This window comes from Peromyscus leucopus, chromosome 6 (genome assembly GCF_004664715.2).
Source record: "Peromyscus leucopus breed LL Stock chromosome 6, UCI_PerLeu_2.1, whole genome shotgun sequence".
In the NCBI taxonomy this organism is placed as follows: domain Eukaryota; kingdom Metazoa; phylum Chordata; class Mammalia; order Rodentia; family Cricetidae; genus Peromyscus; species Peromyscus leucopus.
Genome location: NC_051068.1, coordinates 53,460,549 through 53,481,686, shown reverse-complemented (window position 1 = coordinate 53,481,686; position 21,138 = coordinate 53,460,549). Strand labels below are relative to the sequence as shown.

General features: G+C 36.0%; 1 protein-coding gene across 4 annotated transcripts in view; it reads right to left on the bottom strand.

Moving 5' to 3' along the window:
- Fstl5 (follistatin like 5) overlaps positions 1-20,811 on the bottom strand; it is a 567,974-nt gene extending 547,163 nt beyond the window's left edge. Inside the window, exon 1 of one of the 4 annotated variants that reach the window (XM_037206672.1) lies at positions 19,980-20,811. The gene's annotated coding sequence lies outside the window, so the exon portion shown is untranslated. The remainder of the gene's footprint in view (positions 1-19,979) is intronic. The other 3 variants (XM_037206671.1, XM_028867183.2, XM_028867182.2) reach the window with 3 other exon arrangements.
- Between the last annotated feature and the right edge of the window lie 327 nt (positions 20,812-21,138).

Genomic DNA, 21,138 nt, shown 5'->3' with positions numbered 1-21,138 from the left:
AAGGAAGAAGTAATACCCAAAAGAGGACAAGAAATAATCAAACTCAGGACTGAAATAAATGAAACAGAAACAAACAAATACAAAAATCAATGAAGTTGGCTCATTGAGAAAATCAATTAGACTGAAATTCTTAATCAAATTTATTAAAAGAAAGATATGTGAAGTTCAAATTTTAAGAAATTTAGATACAAAAAGTAAGATTTAACAAAAGATCCTAAGGAAATCCAAAGACTCTTGAGTGCATACTTTAAATAACTATACTCTACCAATTGGAAAATATAAAAGAAATGAATAATTTTCTCAATACATACCTTCTACAAAACTAAAATCATTATCAGATAAGCAATTTAAACAGACCTATACCATGCAATGGATAAGAAGTAGTGACCACAAGTCTCACAACAGCAATAACAAAAATAGCCTTAGCCCAGATTGTTTTAGCACAGAGTTCTATCAGACTTTCAAATAATTTCAAAGATAATGCCAATACTCATCAAATTGTTCCACAAATAGAAATAGAATATTAAAGTACAATTCATTATATGAGATCACAGTGACCTTGATAGCTAAAACACATAAAGATCCAACAAAGAAAGAGAATTACAAATCAATTTCCTTTATGGACATGGATGCAAAAAATATTAATGAAATACTTGAAAACTCGATACAGGAACACAGAAAAAGGATCATCCACCATGATCAAGTATGCTTCATCCCAGAAGTTCAAGGATGTAAACATATATAAATTGATAAATGTAATCCACAATATAAGCAGAATAAAAAATAAAATCCACAGGATCATTTCATTAATCCAGAAAAGGACTTTGACAAAAATCCAACACCCCTTCATTATAAAAGTCCTGAGGAGACTAGAGATTCAAGAGACATTCCTCAATAGAGTAAAGGCAATTCACAATAAGCCCTCGGCCAACATCAACCTAAATGAAGAGAAATGAAAAATATTTCCACTAAAATCAGGAATCAGACAAAGGTGTCCACTCTCTCCATGTCTATGCCTATTAAATATAGTACTGAAATATTAACTAGAGCAATAAGACAACTGAAGAAGACTAGAGGAATACAAATCAAAACGGAAAAAAGAAATCAAAGTATCTTTATTTGTAGACAATATAATAGTATACATAATTGACCCTAAAAATTCAACCAGGAAACTCCTACAGCTGATGAACACTTTCATCAAATTAGCAAGACACAAAATTAATTCAAAAAATCGGTAGCATTCCTATCTACAAATGACAAACAGCTGGAGAAAGAGCTCAGAGAAACAATATAATTCACAATAGTATCAAAACAAACAAAAACACCATGCCTTGGGGTTACTCCACCCAAACAAGTGAAAGAACTGCATATAAAAACTTTAAGACATTAAAGAAAGAAACTGAGAAGATATCAGAAGAAGTAAAAATATCCCATGCTCAAGGATTAGTAGGATTAATATAGTAAAAAATAACTATCCTACAAAAAGCAATCTACAGATTCAATACAATCCCGATCAAAATTCAAACACAATTCTTCACAGAATATCACACACACACACACACACACGCACGCACGCACGCACGCACGCACGCACGCACTCACGCACATACAGACACACAAAGGATAGTTAAAACAATCCTGAAAAATAAATGAAATGCAGGGGATATCACTATTCTTTTCTTGAAACTGTACTATGGAGCTATATTAATAAAAAGAATCATGGTATTGGAATAAAAACAGACACACTGGTGTCTAACTTCCATATGAACTCACAGAGACTACAGCAGCAGGCACAGGTCCTATACACGTTTAGGCCTGATAGGGGCTAGCTTTGAGAAGCTGAGAGTAGAAGTGGACATAAGCCCACATCCCTAGCTTAGAAGCTGTCTCTAATGGATAACTATTCCCAAAGGAGTATCACTGGGTTTATGGACCACTCCTTAAGGCCAGGCCCCATTTCCAGCAGTAGATGGCCAAAACAAAAGAAAATGGGTATTTGGGGATATTTTTTTTCCTCATAATGTTCTGTCTGGTATTTTCTTTCTTTCTTTCTTATCCCATAATTATTTTGTTTATTATTATATTTTCTGATTATGTGTTTTTCAGGGATTTCTGTTTCATGTCACTGGGTGTGTGTCTCTATGTCTATATGTATTTCATATGCTTTTTCTTTGGCTCAGTGTGTTTCTACTCATTTGTTTATTTTATCCTATTCATGTTTGTTTGTTTGTTTTTAACTTACTTTATTATTTTTTAGGTGCCTGTTTGCTTTCTAATGAAAGAGATCAAGAATAAATGTTACTTTAGGTGGCTGGGGAAGTGGGAAGGATCTCAGAGCAGAAGGAAAAGGAAAATCATAATCAAAATATTGTGTATGAAAATTCTATTTTCAAAATAAAGAGAAAGAAAAACTAGTGAATATCTGTGAGAGTGATGAATCAACACAGAGAGGCAAGAAGAGTTGAGAGAGCGGGCAGGTATTATTGTGATCTATTTCATTGATTAATTTCTTAAATCTATTTCAATTTTCAGCTGATTGATTTCTCTTAGCATGTCCAATAATAAAGTCTGTAATACTTCTTGGTAGTGTAGAATTATATGTTTGTACCAATACATAAAAAATAGGAGACACAGTGATAAATCCAATTAGAATCACATTTTTATTACCATCTAAGTTAGAGTTATCTCTTTATCCTGTCTTGGAGTAGGCTTTCTGCATAGTTTAATAGAATATTTCAACTGTATTGCTGTCTTCCTCCAACTATTTTTCAGTGATCTGCCCCTACAAGATAGTGTTTGAAGTATATAGACTACTTAAGCTAATGAAAAGCATGTTTCTAGTTGGTTTACCTGGTTAGTTAGCATAATTTTGATCTCAGAGATGAAGTCTGATGAGTTACCTTGAGTCTAGCAAGTTTCTAAGCATTTTTTAAAGAAACTTGACAACTAAAATTGATGAATACAAAATATTTCACTACAATTTCAGAAAACACTTAAAAATAAACATATAAGATTCACATTTTATATTTTAGCATGATTATTGTTGTTGCACAATAGTTCTTCTGCGTCCTGCTTTCAGGCTCAGTCACCATGGCCTAAACACACACAATTCCAGGATTACAGTGTATTCTTCAGACTTCATACATCAATACACAGATATAGTAAAACATGTTTATCTTCGTAATAAGCATGCAAACTCCAACTGATTTGATCATTTTAGAGGCTATCTGTATATTATAACACATTATAAAACTAGAATATTCCACATTTCAGGCTAAGCATGGTTAAGTTAGTGCCTACTGACAAACAGAATGATTATTTATATGGTTGGCAATTCCACAAGCTATATTTGTGTTCATTTTAACATGTAAAAGTGTTTTACAGTCCCACTCACAACAACAATGTATGAAACTTCTCCAAGTCTAAGTGATTTATGACTATACCTGAGTCAGGCATTATTAACTTGCATTTCAAAAAGAAATGATCTGTCAAACCATTTTAGAAAGGAATGCAGTTTATTTCATCTGAAGTGAATTTAAAGTACTATAATGATTGTATAGTATAAATTGTAGAAAAATACCACATTTGTAGACCACCAAAAAGAAATATGTGCTTATAACAAGCCAGTAAACAAGCAAAACAACCTTTAAGGTTACTTTGCTTGAGCTCATTTGAGAAAAAATAGTATAAAGTCAGAAGTAGAACCTCTCATTTGTACAGTACACCATTCATCACCCACCCTTGTATGAAGCTCCCACATAAAAGTAATTATGAGCTGGGTGTGGTGGTGCATGCCTTTAGTCCCAGCACTTGGAAGGCAGAGGCAGGGGGACCTCTGTGAGTTTGAGGTCAGCCTGGTGTACAAGAGCGAGTTTCAGGACATCCAGATGTAGTGGGTAGTCATTCCAGCTTGGATCTGGAAGTTCCAACCCCCATTGAGACTCTGGCAACTGTCACGCCTATGAGGCGGGGCCAGAGGAGGTGCCTGGAGACCCGAGATCTGGATGGGCTAGCGCTCGCTCTGTTCCAGGATCCTGAAAGGTGGAGATGGACGGAGCAGAGCTCCAGAGAACACCGCTGGATTGTGATACACCTTCCCCAGACCCTGCGACCTACCTTTCCCTTTTTGTAAGTTACCCACTAAATAAATCTTCCTTTTAACTAAGTGGAGTGTCCTTAATAATTTCCCCAATATCCAGAACTGTTACACAGAGAAACCCTGTCTCAAAAGAAAAAGAAAAGAAAAAGAAAAAGAAAAAGAAAAAAGAAAAGAAAAGAAAAAAAGAAAAAAACAAATAATTATGAAAAGATCCCAAAAAAATGAAATGGTTGAGTGTATCTGATTAGAATTACCCTTAAATCTGAAAGGGTGAAGAAATTAAAGTGAGATCCATACATTGTTAACACTAATCCCACATGAAGTAAAATGAATACATATCTCATTAACAGGTCATATGATAACTAGAAATCATGAGATTTGAATTCTATGTAGGTTTAGTCAATTTTCCTCCACATTTGAATCATTTACATTGTATAGTACACATATACACATGTATGCCTATGTAAAGAAGATGAAGTTTTTAATTTGTAGAAACACTACCTCCTGGTACTAATGTGTAAGACAATCTCAGTACCATGTTGTCTTTCAAACGGTCATAAAGATAAAATATTTGCAATATACCAAAAGTAGAAGTCCCACTATTTCATTCATTTAGTAATAAGATTTGCATAATATAGTACCATAGACTGAGTGAGGTTCATAATAATTTAGTATGTTTCATTACAAGAAGTTCAAGGCTTCCCAATACAAGGAATAAAGCATGTTTAAGAAATGGAAATGAGGGGCTGGAGAGATGGCTCAGTGGTGAAGAGTAATTCCTGCTATGGCAAAAGGACCCAAGTTCTGTTCCCAGAACCCACATGGCCTCTCAAACTTCTGCAGTGCCCGGTTTGTAACACTCTCTACTGACTGGCACAGGCACCAGGCACACGCATGTCCACATGAAATAAATAGATAAATCTCAACAAATGTCTACTTAAAAAGAGGTAGATCTAGGAGTAGCTTCTCTGACTCCTCTAGGAGACACAATCTCACAGCAAATTTTCTGGGCCTCTGGCTCTCACAATCTTTCCACCATCTCTGCTGCAAGGATCCCTGAGCCTTAGATGTCAGTAGTTGGGTTGTGAATGTATCAGTTGGGGACAGGCTCCACAACTCCATATTTGTGGATTTTGTAATGGTCCCTCTGTTTCAAAGAGAAGTCTCCTTGATGAGAGTAAACATGACCTAAATGAGGAAGACACCAATAGACACGCTCATGGAGAAGAGGGAAAGTCCAGCAGATCTCAACACTAGACCATTACAGACAACTGAAGAATCTACAGAGAGGAAGAACTAGTTTTTTTCCAGGGAAGGACACACATACACTCATAAGAAAAAGAACACTTAAATAAATAGCAAAGATCTTTATTTTTGGTTAACATTTTGGTTCTCTGTAATCAAACAATATTTGATAGAATTACATCAGGATAATATATTTTATTTAGACTCATATTTTATATATGTTACTTTGAAGAAATATCTGTGCCCTTGAGAAACCCAAGTGCTCTATAAACTATAAACACAGAGTGAGCAAGACATTTTTCTTGAAAGTAGTATATACTAAAAGAGAATATTCTTCTTAAATGGAAATTTAAAGCTGAAATGTAAGAGTTGTGGGTACACACACACAAAAGGCAGTGAAGCTGTAGAGCTGTCAGTAACCCTGTATGCTTCCTATCTGACAGTTATGAACCCTAACTTTCCAGGTATCCTGGTCCCCACCTTACAGATCTTGGTGAGCTAGCTTATGTCTCTCATAAACCTCAGAGTGACTAACTGACACACACTGTAATGATTTCACAGCTTCGACACAATCCAGCTCTATTTCTCTTGAACTGACCAAGAAGCGGTCAAGAAACAAGAACTGTTTCAACTTCTAAGAAAAATAACAAAGCCAGGCAGTGGTGGCATGTGCCTTTAATCCCAGCACTGGGGAGGAGGAGACAGGTAGATCTATGAGTTTGAGGCCAGCGTGGGCTACAGAGTGAGTTCCAAGAAAGGCTCCAAAACTACACAGAGAAACCCTGTTTCAAAAACCCAAAAATAAAGAAAAATAACATATGTCATATTCACTAATAAGCAGAGGTAGCTAAAAATCCAGAAGTTCCTTTTTCCCTACCAATAAAAATGCAACAAGAAACTATGATATCATAACCCCAAGCCTGTGTATGTGAGGTTGTCACAGAAATAGAGCAGAAACTTTTCTCCGTACTCAAAAGTGACCATGGGATATTTACCCAGTGACTAAGTAAAACACATGTTGATGTCATATAGAAAAAGTCAATTAATTTAAAAAGTATTACACCAGAATAAAATCTAATAAAATGCAAAGTAAGGAGTTAATGATACTTTTACAATGAAATTATGTAAATAAATTATTAGAAATAAGAGGAGGTATTGTGATATACTTTTCTAGCCTCAACAATGAGGAGGCTGAGGAAGGAGGGTTATAAAGTGCAGGATAGCCTGACTTCACTGTGAACTTGGGGCCAATTTATTTTATTTTTTTTTTATTTTTTGTTTTTTTTGAGACAGGGTTTCTCTGCCTAGTTTTGGTGCATGTCCTGGCTCTCACACTGTAGACCCAGCTGGCCTTGAACTCACAGAAGTCAGCCTGGCTCTGCTTCCTGAGTGCTGGGATTAAAGGCATGTGCCACCATCGGCCAGCTTGAGGCCAATTATTACATAGGTATATATTCTGTTTCTTCTTCAATGAATTATGCTGTGCAGTAGGTAATTATACAGCATTGTAGATTTTTCAACTGAATTCTGAGAATATATTTAATAATTTCTGATAGAAATAAATTTTGAAATGGAAAGTCCTTAAACTGAAAATGTTTTCTATTTGAGAAAGACTTTTAAAACACATGCAGCAAAGCCTCAATAAAGTGTAACCTGAGATATTCGCTACCCTGAAGTTCATGGGGATAAATGTATCAGACATGTTCAGCAGTTTCAGATGATGCATGTGTTTAGCTTTGTGAGATTTTTTTTTTTAAGTTTGGAAAGTTGTGTGGTAAAACAATAATTAGTATTTATCTCCTGTCTATTTGAGCTAAGGAACAAAATTTGAGAACTGAGCCTACACTATTCTCCTGGCAAGCACAGAATTTAATTTAACCTGTTGATGTTGCTTCAAGTTCTCTTAGATGTTTTTTAAAACAATGACCCAGTGCAAAGAGCTATACACTGAGACACTAAATGGCTGGTATTCCACACGGGGTTTGTCATAGTTTAAGTGCCCAAAGCCCATGTACAGGTGACAACAAAGAGGAGACAGACATTCCAAGAGAAACGCTACAGATCCGGCAGATGTGTACGTGACGGTGGATTTCCTAAACTCATAAGGGTTATTTTGCATTTGAAAACATCTTTTCTCCTACATCTGAAGACAATTTTTGAAGAAAACCACAGTGGTACCCTAAAGCTCATAACAAAATCCCCTGATTGCCTTCCTGAACTCTCTCCACTGATTTAGAGGTGGTGGTTAAACGAGATGTTCCGCAAAACATATATAATTAACGGGCTGGCCAGCAGAGTGCCATCCCAGAGAGCTGTTGTCACAGCTGGCACACGGTTAGCCCCAGATTTCATCAGCTACGTTGTGCTATTCATGTCCAGACAATGAGCCTTTCACCTTCTTCCAGCCTCAGGAAACAAAGAAGCAGCACACTTGTCAAAAGAAAATGAATGGTTTCAGAAAGTGTTTATTTCCAACTGTTTTTGTGAAATGTAAAGGCATATACTTAAAGCAAAGAAAAAAAAGTTCCTAGAATGTGTTTTCTATTTTTTATTAAAGATGTTAAGCTCAAGGAATTATAGCATTATGAGAACTCTCACCAAAGGAAATAATTCAAGCAAAACTTTGGCACAGTTTAGGGGGAGTTCTTTCAAGCTTTAATTTTTTGCAGAGGTGCTAACTTTTGGTATCCTGCCAAGGAAGAGAAAATAAACATGCATTTAATCATGACATTTATTTTGTAAAGTTAAGGGGTTTTATTTTTTTGGTTTTTTTTTTTTTTAGTTTAACATTATTTCCTTTTGTTTTGTCTTTACATGTTCACATGGTATAATATTTTCCAGGAACAGGGTAGCATAGTAACTTTAAGATAAACACTGGTTCTCAAGCATGTGCACATACCCCAAACATTCTAGGCATCTCTGTCTCCCTCATAATGGCAGACTATCTGGAATACTAGATCATCTGAAAAGAATGCTGGGTTAGAAGTAACATAGGTTTTAGAATGTATAAGCTTTCTATTAAAGTGTAAAATTCTGAACCAGTTCATTACATAATTCAGGAAGAACAAAATTTTATCTTTAGATATTCATTCACTTAAAGCTGCAGAATGTCACTGTGAATGGGACAGATCACCTGGAAAATGTCAGAAAGGAGAAGAACTTATTTAGACTCAGTGTTTTGGTTTCAGCCCAAAGAACTTTGTTCTGTTTATTACAGGTCCACAGTGGGTTAGAACATGATCACAATATCACGGCGGTGGGCAGCAGATGGATGAGGCTGCTCACTTCAATAGGCAAGAGAGGATGGACAGAAAGAATACACAATTGAGAGAGAGAAAGAGTCAGAAAATGATACTACCCCATGGACAGCCCCAATGACTGATGGGCTCTAGCTAAGCTCCACCTTGGAACAATTGCAATTCCTTCAAAATAAGCCATCAAAGAGGAAACAAGCTGTCAATACCTGAGCCTGTGGGTAGCATTCCATTTAAAATTCAAATAAAATTTAAATTTTAAAATTTTGTTCTTTTCCACCACTCCCAACAAAGGCTAGTGATGGTCACTTCATATTGCAAAATGAGTGCACTAAGACCCCATAAGTTCTTAGAGTCTTGATTATTTCAGTATTGCTCCAACATAGAAGTCCAAAGGCTCTTCTGAGACCAGGAAAACTCTGTGCATATTTATGTTACAACAGTACAGAGTAAATATCCCTTGTACCCTGGGAGACTTAAGAAGAGTGGATAGAACAAAACATCCAGGCAGAGAAATACTAAATTAAGTATATCCATGTCCAACATTCAGGACACATAGCATCATGATGTAAACTGCAAAAGGTCTGGGCAGCTTCACCCCTGTGGCTTTTCATGAGCTATCTCCACCTTCAAAATGTAACTTTCCATTCTGAGTGCCTGGGTACCTGAGAACTGCAGATGAATCCTGGGGAAACAATCTCCCAAGTGGATTTACATGCAGTGAATCCAGGAAACACCTTCAAGAAAGATTCAGATGACTTCTTTCACATCCTTGATTACATACGGAAGTCTAGATATGCTTCTGGATATCTTCTAAGATATGCTCAAGGCGACGTACCTACTGTCCCAGTGCAAAATACTTGGTTTCTTTTCTTTTCTTTAGAAATGCTGCTCTTCCTTCCTCTACCCCAACTTTACACAGACTTTTCCAACCCAAATCACAAGTGCATAAAATCTGTCTTCTCTGGCATCTGCTCCTGATTTCCACTGTGGAGCTATCTAAAAGCATCCAGAAAAACCTAAGCTAAAGCCTGAATACCATGACATTTCCTCTGCCATATTAACTAGTCTGTTACCTTAAATTCAGCCAGACACAAAGTCCAGGGGCATGAATAAAATGTAGATGAATTCTTTTCCAGGATGTAATATGAAAATATGTATAATATTTACTCCACTCTCAATAAGTCCTGTTCCTACTGCCTCCCATAAACAGTCTTTATTGTCCTTATTTCTTTTGGCATGCTAGTCTTCTGAGCTCTCACTCAGAACCTTAAGTAGTGTAGCATCACTAGCATTCTCAAACTTCTGCAGACTGCCACCTTCAAACTCTTCAAAATTTCCCTCACAAATAACCTCTAAGGTGTTAGATCCATACTGCCAGGTTTAGTCACAGCGACAACATCCCTTCTCTGGTATCAGTGTTTTGGGTTAGGGAGAGTTTGAAGTCACCACAATCGATATATGATATAAGGAATGAAATTTCAATGTTGGCTAGCAGTTTCTGAGGTTTCAGTCCACAGTGAAGGAAATGGGTTCAAGAACACAACAGCTCACACCATAGTCACCAGTAGACGGAAAACAGGGTCCACATTGGACTGGCATGATTCTTTTCCTTCTTCCTGAATTTGAACCGATAGCCTATGAGACAGTGCCCCTACCACATTAGTTAAATATTTCATACAAGTGGAACCTTTGACAAGACCAGAGGTGTGCTTAACTAGATAGATGATTGATAGATGACAGATAGACAGACAGACAGATAGATTGACTTTTTCAATATACCCAAGGGACAGTCAACATTATCTCACACATTCTCATTACTGAACTTAGACTATTTCTCACCCTGCTACAGTATAGATGAAGTGCCGTACTTCTTAATAAACTTCCTTAGCATAAGAAGAGTTGTATGCAAAACCTCCTGACCCCAACTAATCTTCTCTATCTTTCTCATGCCCCTGACCATCCCAACAGAACCCTGTCATTGAAGAACAAGCTGCTGGTTCAGGTCATCAAACAAAAAGAATAATTTGCCATGAGCCTTCAAAAAATTTTCCAATAAGATAACACTTAATAGTGTGTACTACTTTACAAAATGATGTTCATTCTACAAGAGTTTACAGTACCACATAAATTAAGACATTTTAATTGTATGTTCTTTTCTACAAGGAGGTGTCCAGTATATAACATTCTTCCAGCTATAATTAATTTACTATTTGTTTAAATATAAGTTTTATTTCCTAATAATTAAAATCTCACATCACTGAAGTGTATTAATGCCATTTCTATCACAGTCAAACTTAATTAAATGAATTAATATATTTTAGAAAACTATATTTTGTGGAGCAGAAGTGCTAGGGGTGTAAATCAGTGAGAAGCACTAACAGGACCTGGGTTCCTTCTCCAAATCAAAAGTCAATCAATCAATCAATCAATCAATCAATAATAGTATTGTTGCCTTTGGACGGGAGTTATTTAATGGATACCTGGAAATGCTACTAAGTTGTGCTTAGGATAACCTCTCCTCTAGGTTGCACCCTTTACCTTTAGTAATCCTTGCCTTGTCTCATTTTAATCATAGCAAATACACACATGGAGGAAGTATCTTTTCCATTTATTGATTTGCTTATAGTCAGTCTTTCAAAAGAGATATCAGACCAAGTCTCTGTCACTGTTGCTCAATCCGCGCACCTAGGAGAGTGACTGCTAAGGAGTTGGTGTGTAATATGTTCACTTTATTTATCTACACTATAATGAATATGATCTGAAATGTCTTCAGAAAATTAGCATTTATTTAAAAAATGTAAAAATGAATTATGTACTAGCTAATCTTTGTTAACTTATATCAAGGTAAAAATTCCTTGTATTATTAAGTAAATTTAAAAATATGTAAGTGCAATGTAATTTTGACATGACTAATGTTTTTAAAAACAATAGCCAAATCATTTGCCAACCTATAACTTAATAATAAAGAAAATATTATCATATGTGTGATAAATTTTTTAAATGTATTTTTTTCTTTCAGAGTAAATATAAAATAAATTTATTTTACTGTTACTAACAAATATAAAGTGCCATTTTTCCTTTTCCTTTCATGTTTATATTATCTGTTAATTTGATACTAAATATGTATTTCTGATTTACATGGTAAAGAATAACATAATAATGAAACCTGCTTTGGAAAATTTTCAGTTAGCAACTGAAGACAAGAATAAGAAAATGATAGATGCTAAAAACTTAAAAACCTAAACAGACTATCCATCACCACAATCTTTCTATAGTCTTACACACATAAAACACTTAACAAGTTTATTACAGTTTTGTATGAGCAAAATATAACAATGAAACCAAAGCGAAATAGAATAAACTCCATTGAGCAATAAAAGATATAAATATGAAACCACTTTGTGTGCGTGATGGATGAATGGATGTATTTATGGGTCTCTGGTCGTGTAATAAAAACACGGGGGTGTATGTATAAAGATGTATGTGGAAGCCAGAGATCAATGGTACCAGGTACCTTCCTCAGTATCTTTCCACATTGTTTTTGTGATCCAAGGTCTTTCAGTGAGCATGCCCTCACAGATTCAGCTCGAGGGGTGAACCAAAAACCCCATGGAACTAGCTGTCTCCACACTGCTGGTGTTGTAGGTATGTACCACCACTCTCTCAGACCCATAAATATACAATTTTAATATGCAAGGGTTTTGTACATTTAAAAAAACCCTAGGCTCTTTCCCATGAAAAAAATAATTTGGAATAATAGTATAAAGCATATTTGAATTACAAAATCAATTTTGGACTCTCCACTGCACAACTTGCCCCACAAACAGTAGATTGAAAAAGAGAAACTTGGGTATCATATCAGTGAAGGGGATTCCACAATTAAGGAAGAAGTCTAATCAGACACATTAGGCTGAATCCCAGTTTGAATCTTTAGGGCCACACTCTAATATGCAGACAGCTTACTCTTTGACTAGTTGGGATCCATGACTTAATTTAAAATAACACAATAAAACAAAGATGAACTGATATCATCTTGGTAATTATATGGTAAAGAGAAAGGGATCATAAAGTTGCAAAATCTCAAGTTAGTTCACTTTAACAGACGGATCACTATACGAGCTGAACCTGACCTAATGAAGTAGATCTAAACTAATGAGATGAGTCCTTTCAATATTCTAACAGCCTTCCAGAACAGGCTTCTGTGAGTTTTGAACTGCAAATAAATAAATTATGAGGATAATCAGGTAATATTGATGAAGACTTGGCCTCAAATGAGAACCAAACCTTGGCTGAATAAATGCAAAATTTTAAGCTCAGGACCCAACTAACCTTTCCCCTAACTTGGTGTTCATAAAAAAAAGAAAGAAAGAAAAAACGACAAGGAAAGATTAAATTAAATGTTTGTATTTTTTATCAAACAGTAAAAAACATGCTTTCTCAAAAGTGACTATTTTGTGATGTCAATAATACATTCATTGCAATAGAACCAGGAAGACTAGGAGAAGTACATATAAACATAATGTTCTTAGAGCCATAAGAAGATGACAGTATAAAGAAGTTGGTGAAGAAGCTGGAATTCTTAAAACTACAACAGTGCAGACAGCATTTGCTTATTTGGAAGAAAGAACTCATTTTATATTTTGTTTTCTTTGGTTTACACAGCTTAAGTGAATACACAAAACAACTGAAAGTCAGATTGACCATTTGCAAGATTTAGAACCAATTAGCAAGAACAGGCATTAAAAAACCAGCAGAGAATTTCTACTTGACATCATAAAACTAGAGATATATGGATGACTCCAGAGCAACCCAGGATTAGAAATCCAACTCTAATCATAGAAAACCTTGAAGAAGTCTAGAAAATATGTTAGCAGAGGTTGATCACTGTCATTCAATCATACAACAGGATTAAAATAGACACAGTCTCAAGTCCATAGACTGAAATTATTTAAAGTTTGATCTCTACCTACACCTGTTTTTTTGTTTTTTGTTTGTTTGTTTGTTTGTTTAATTGATTGTTTGTTTGTTTGTTTTGGTTTTTTGAGACAGGGTTTCTCTGTGTAGCTTTGCGCCTTTCCTGGAACTCGCTTTGTAGACCAGGACAGCCTTGAACTCATAGAGATCCGCCTGGCTCTGCCTCCTGAGTGTTGGGATTAAAGGTGTGCGCCACCACCCAGCTACCTAGGGGTTTTAAGTACATGGAATGAAGCTATGTTGATCAATGACAACATGTATGCTATAATATGTGTCATCAAATAATTTAGCTGTTAATTCATGATTGTTATAGCAGGAAATGAGATCGTTATAGAATGTGAAAGTATTACTGCATGACTGGGCAGTCTGGGCCAGAACAAAAGTAACAAAAGGAAAGCATACAGAATGGAAACTAAGTACAGCTACATTAGAGGTGGGGTGGTATTTTAAGATATCTACGTTTTGAAACAGTGTATGGAAAAGAATGTTCAATTAACTGATAGGATATGGAATTAGGGAGAGAGGGCATGTTAGGGGTGGTGATATATTGAATTTATGGCATTTGTGCTATTGCTGTGAAATAAGAAGTAAAATGTCCAGAAAAAAAATCTCTGGAAGCATATTAATGGAATTTAAATCTAGGTAAGAGCTATGGGTTTGCAAAGTATCCCTGAAAAGACAATGATTTTACTCTGAATTGAAAGAGCTTCCTATATGACTTCACAGAGGTGGCCTAAGGTTGATTTGAAGGAATGGCAGATGCAACAGAATAAACCTCCCAAAATCACAGATATTTTCTAGTAGGTTCACGTTTAAAATAGAAACACTGTGTATTAGACCAAAAAAGGAGGGGAGGGCTCTACTATCTTTCCACTTTGAACTTTCTTCACATCTCCACAAAAACAACCTTACAAACTTTCCTTAAAATTTCCTTTGAGATTCATTTGATAAGACAAGCATAAACTTGTATAATGGGGATGCACTTGGGAATGTGATGCAAGTCTGTGGCTGCCCTGGGAGCTGGGCTGGGCTAGGGTTACACCAACAGGGTGTGTTCTTCACCTGAGTCTTCTGACCTTCTGAAAACAAAGAGCCTCAGCTAGTGGTCAGTATGCACCTTTCCCTCCTAAGGAGCTCAAAACAACAAAGTGTGATGCTAAGCAGTGTAGCACCCACCTACACCTCTCTTTTTGGAATTGTACTTCGAGGCTGGGAAGTTTATTTTGATTATTTTATTTGATCTTGCAAACTATTAAAAATTTTGGCAACTTACTGACCTGAAGGTTTGAATATGAGTAGCAGCCTGCAAACACAGATTGCTTAAGTGGGCTGAACTTCCTGTTGCATTTGTACTTGAATTTTGTTACCTAGTTAGGAAAAAAATAATGGATTCTTAAGAAACTAATTGCTCTGTTCTGCAGTTTCTTCTGCTGCTGGAGATAAAATGGAAAACACTTGTCAATTCTAAAACTTAAGTAGTCTATGAGATCAGACAATGCAGCATTCTTGATAACATTAACTACGGGTGAAATTGAGATCATGCACTGAAAAGTATGCATACTCATTAGCAATGTTTATAATAATTTCAATATATTTTAACAATTAAGGAAATACCTTAAGGAAATAATGAGGGTCATTCACTGTAGCAAAAAGTGTAAAACAGGAACAAACATGCCAGCTGAACAAGTGACCACAGCTGACAGCTAGACATGTACAGTGGTCTGGAGAGCTTGCTTTGTTCTGAAGATCCTAGGCCAGGGTAAAGCTACTCATCTTCCCAAAATTTACCATGTCTGTACCCTAAAATAATCGAATACAAGGAGCAAATACATTTCACGTATATGGATATTCATACACATGAAGTTTATGGCTCATTACCAGATGATATGGAAGAAACCTCTCTTCTATATAGATATTTCTTTTACAGGAAGTAATTCCCTAAGTTCTTATAAAAAGATCTTGGAAATGTCTGATATGAGTTTTTGGGTTTATATGTAAAGTGGCAATAGTACCAACCTTCACAAGATTATGTAAGTGTTAAATGATGAGTAAAAATGACCTAAGTTAAAGAACAGTATATATATATATATATATATATATATATATATATATATTAAAAATTTTGATGGTTTCGTGTGTGTGTGTGTGTGTGTGTGTGTGTGTGTGTGTGTTTTCAGACATGAATAAGCAAATCCTGCCTGCAAAACCACAGATTTAAATATCAACAGGTAGGGCATGGTGGAGCAGCAAATGAAACTACTGTTAGCATCTCTGAGGCTTTGCCTTAGAAACCTGGAGGGCTGACCTCCTTATTCCCCAGTGAGATAGCTCAGGCCCTAACTGATGCTGGCTTGTGGCTAAGACTACGAATTTCAGAAAATTAAGAGTACATGATCACAGAGAGCATGAGGCATGGGCCTTTCATGTACATAAAGAAATTATAGGATTTTTACAGACTAAAAAAAATGTCTTTGTGGTTTTTAAAACAATATTGAATGTGCTGGAAATGATCTAGCTCTGAAAGCAAAGGTAAAATGTTTTCATCTTAGCACTCATGAAGAATGTGGTTTGTGCATATGTTTTAATTGCTACCTTTGCGTTACTTAGCTAGGAACTGACATCTGTAAAGTATGTTTGCCTTAACTGTCAATCATAATGAGTACATTGAAATAAAACTCAGTGACAAAGTACTTCTAAGTCTTTTGCGTTATGTTTTAGAATTGCTGCCAGTACTGTGATCCAGTTATGAGTTATAATAATATTTTCAGTATTGACATGCAAATGAACTCACTAAGCAACATCTTTACTTATAGATTTATGTAGTTTAAAACCAAAAGCTACTTTTCCTTTAGAAATACATGATTTATTATCAGAAGATAAAGAAATTCATTTTCTTTTATAACTATTCCTTTTACATGGAGTAATTTTCAAATTCTTTATCAAGTGTATTTTCTCAGATGTCTGTACAACTTCCTCACTGTGCATACATCCTTTCTGTTTTCTTATTTCTACAATGTTTAATTTTCAGTTGGCTATCTACTCCAAGAGCCTTTGAAGAACATTTTTATCAAAGACCAAATAAGTGAACAATCTCCCTCCCAAAGCCCATGTGTCCTCAACTAAACCAGTCTAAATAAAATGATAGATATTAGAAGAAAAATTTGCCAACCAAAAGCATACATTGTGTATTAAGGCCCATTATTTTCATTACTTCTGTATTAACCAGTGTGTCTTGAACCCACATCTTTCAGACTGTCTTCTTGGCATGGTTATTGTAGTCCATCAAAGATGTAAACACACACACACACACACACACACACACACACACACACAGAATGACTCTCATTAAACTAACCCCCAATGACATTGTTTAAATCTTTCTCTTTCAGAAGACTCCTGTTAAGACACACAAGAACCCTGAGATCATCAAAACACTATTCCAACCCTTATAACAACAGTAATTGGTGAATACATGATGATTTAAAGCACAAAGGGATCAATTACTTGGTTGTTTATTACTGGTTAATTTGGAAAACTGGCATCTTTCCACAAGGGACCATCTAGCTCACCTTAAGGAAACTATACCCAAAGGACATTCGTGGTCCTGAATCAGAGGATGATTAAGATTGTTTGGAAGGAATAATTGGCCACCTGGCTGTTGAAAGGGTTATAACTATAAAAAGTGCTTTTCCTGGCCTACTAGTTCTCATCAAATTTTTAGCTGGATATTATCATGTATGCTGCCATAAGTACAGTCATTTGACCAAATATGAAAGACTAACAGTACATATGAGCTAAGACTTTGTGGTCTCATTGATAATCCTTATGAACATAATCCTTACAATCAATCTCAAAAGATATACATACAAGTTTGTTGTATCTGTATGAAAAAAATTAAAATAAATCCATGTAGCAATCTCCTTTTTATTTGATTTTACCTCAGTGTGCTTTAAAATGTTGAAAACAACTTACACAAGTGATATGATGTATAATTAAATTATTGCAATAATTTATACACATGCCAAAGCAAGCAGTGGTGCATTTGCATAGTTTCTGTAATGACATAAAGTATTATTTTAATAATATATCTAGTGTTTTGCTTTCAAATATTGCTTTTTTATTTTCATGTATAAATTAAAATTCATTGTATGATTGTTTTTCTGGAAGAGCAATCAATGAATTACCACATTTAACTGTCTTCTCAGTTTCTTTAAGACTGGCAGTTTTATTATTTTACAGTGTGTGTCTTATTCTCCATTGAAATAGAATTTTCTAAATGCAAACTTTGGACTCACTATGGGAACCCAATTATCTTACCTCATAACAAAGATATAAAAACTAAATGTGTATAAAATCAGGGGTGTATTAATTTGTCCCACTGAATTAAATTATCAGTGACCTAGAATGATGCAATTACTATTAACATATTTAACTTGTATTCAAATATCTCATTGTGATATCAATAACTTCATTTGTAAGAATACCAGATATTGGTGACAATTTACATCTGAATAAGAACAGAAAACTTTCTGGAGATGGAAACCAATGGTATCTCAAAAAAAAATGAAATGAATGTAAGGTTCATATGTGATTGCCTTTTAAACAATTTGTATAATTAAGGTTTGCATGAATGTCTCAAGATTAATAGATTGTAAAATAACCATCATTCTGCTTGAAATTCCAAAGTCTGGATATCTATTTCACTGTAATTAATTTATAAAAAAAAATTCGATAAGTAGTAATGAACAACCATTATATAAAACAGAGAAATATGTATCAAAACTTCCTGACTACTCCATGTGTCTTATTTATTATCTATTGTGTATATGTGTTCACATTTTTATTATGAATATTTAAACACAAGATCACATGACTAACATGAAACCTACAAAGAACATTTATTAAGGGAGAAACAGGAAACAACTTAAGAGGATTTACTTTTGCTTGGGAGAATCTGTAGCAATATACATTTCTTATAGCAAATCTTCCTTAGAAGCTTTGATATAAATATAATGAAAATCTCTATGAAGATAAATGAGTTGTAATCATTTACACTGAAACTTCATCTCAGTAACTACAGTGCAAAAGTCTAAGACATTGTAAAATCCAAATACATGAACTTTACTTACTACACTCTGATGTTCTGCACAGCATACCCTTAGTGAGTTCAGACAGTTAAGCATGAAGCATTACAGTTCACCTCTTCCAATTAACACAAGACAACCTACTTGCAACCTGAACTCTATCTCTGAAACGTAAAGAAGCAAGCTCTGCCTTTTACCAGGCATTATTTCTCCTTCACCTAATGTCACTGCATGACATAAATGGAAGATCACAATACCATTTCTAAGACAAGCCTCACATCTATATAATACATGCATGAACAATAGCAAGAGCTATGGGAACACCAAGTAACTTTCACCGTTTAGTAGTTGCTCACTATGAATAGTCTTGTTCAGTGCTTATCCACACTGAGTTCTCCTTTCAAAACACATTCAGATCACACTGCCAAACGACAAAAGGAACATAGCTTCAAATGAAAAACCTAAGTAGAGAAATGCTCTCTGTTAAGCATGCAAGAGGTTAAAAACCGATGAAACAGCAAGACGTCTTCTCAACCCTAAGCTTGCCTGCCCCATTCACTCACCATAGCAGTCAAGAATTTATAATGTAAGCTAATACTACATTATTAAATCAGTAAACCTCATTTACATTCACCTCTGAACTGAGGGGGTGGGGAGGGATGACATAGATTAGTCAATAACAGAACAAACAGTCCCCAACTTGGAAATTCACACGACCTTGGATGTGAAATTCTTACAGACCGAGTTTCACTAGTTTTATTTGCATCCACAGCACAACAACATATGTAAATGAAGCCAGCATGGCAGAAATATTCCTATCCCTCCCGTCTCCCCTCCAAAACATGCCAACAAGCTCAGCACTTTGCAGTCCATTTTTTTTTTTGGGGGGGGACATGGGAAATATTATTTATTAACCTGATAGTAGGTCATTCAAATATGTTTTTGAATTACATTCATATTAAAGAACTTGGAGAATTCTATGGCATCCTCACACATATATGGGGGCTTGATATTGAACGTTTACTAACCCAAGCCACCCTAGAAGTGTTCATCTAAAATGCTCTTATTGACAAAGAGAGGTGTATCATAACATTAACTTCACAAAAACAAACGGCTCTCAACTTCCCTAATACTTTAATAATCACTGTCTTCAGTATTGTTAGAACATCTCATGTTGTACCAAATTATTCATTTTTTATAATTATTACCAAAGTACTGTCTCAAATCATAGAAATCAACATAACTTATTTTTAATTTTTTGCATAGCTGTCTGTATTTCTCACCCACTTGCAATCATTTACAACAATATTCCATTCTTACCTTATTTTAAATAATAAAAAAAGTCCCCCAAGAAGATTCCTAAGCGGTGTGGAAATATGAGTCACAGTTTTAAAAATAAAAAAAGAAGAAGAAGAAAATAATGGATGAAAAGATCGTCTTAGTTTGGGGGAAAAAAAATCGAAATACTTTGAGCAAAAACTACAGAAATCTCTGAAGTCACGCCTGAGTGGGCGCCCGGGTTGCAAACAGAGGAGTCTCTCCCACGTCCGAGTCGCACTCCTTTGTCAAGTTAAATTGGGTCCTGCTGGTGAAGCGGGTCCCACCAGGCACAGAGGGTTCCAGTGGGCGTTGCCTCCAGGTGCCCAAGCTGGCGATCCGCTCACACCCCGGGTTCAGCACCGACACACTGTGGACAGCACCAGCTCCGCTCACGTCCAGTTTGTCTCAGTCACTGAACCAGGCTGATTCTCGCGCCTCCTCCCTCGGCAAGAGCCGGGCTGCTTGTCAACCCCGGTGTGCCCCGCCCCCACATCTGACGTAACTGTTTTGCATATCAACTCTCCAGGAGGTGAGGGGCGGCCCCTTGACTGGGCTTCTGATGGGTTCAGCCGCCGCTCTCCAGAAGACCAGATCCAGGCTTAAAATCAGCGGTGGGATTGGCATGGTTGCACTTGACTCTCCGTTCGGCGAGCCCAGCCGAAAAACTAGAAGCTGTGGCGGCGTCTGTGCCTCCGCCTTCGCTGGGACCTCGGCTCCCGGGACTCTGTGACCGCACAGCATGCTAGTGCTAGGGAAAGGAGGCTGCCTAATCAGGGACTGTGAGGGAAAGAACTGAGCACCAGGAAACCATCCAGCCATGCCCCATGCATCAGACCTAAACTTTGCTCTGTCTCATTTGGTTGCGGAAAGGCACCTGATTTAGAGTTCTGCTCCTCCGTTCTCAGGGCTGGAGGAGGGAGTCCCTGCTGCAGAAACTTGTCTGGGGAAAAAAAATTAAAAATATCTGAGCGCAGGAAGAATATTTGAAAGCTTATAATGCTCATCATCACTCGGAAACAGATTTTTTTTAAGTCATGTGACTGTTCCCTATTTAGTTTATGATAAGCTTCATGGAGTTGGAGATCCCAAGATTTTAAAAAATCATTTTAATTATGTTTTGTTTTAAAGCTCTCAGCTTCAACTCCCATCGCCAAATCTA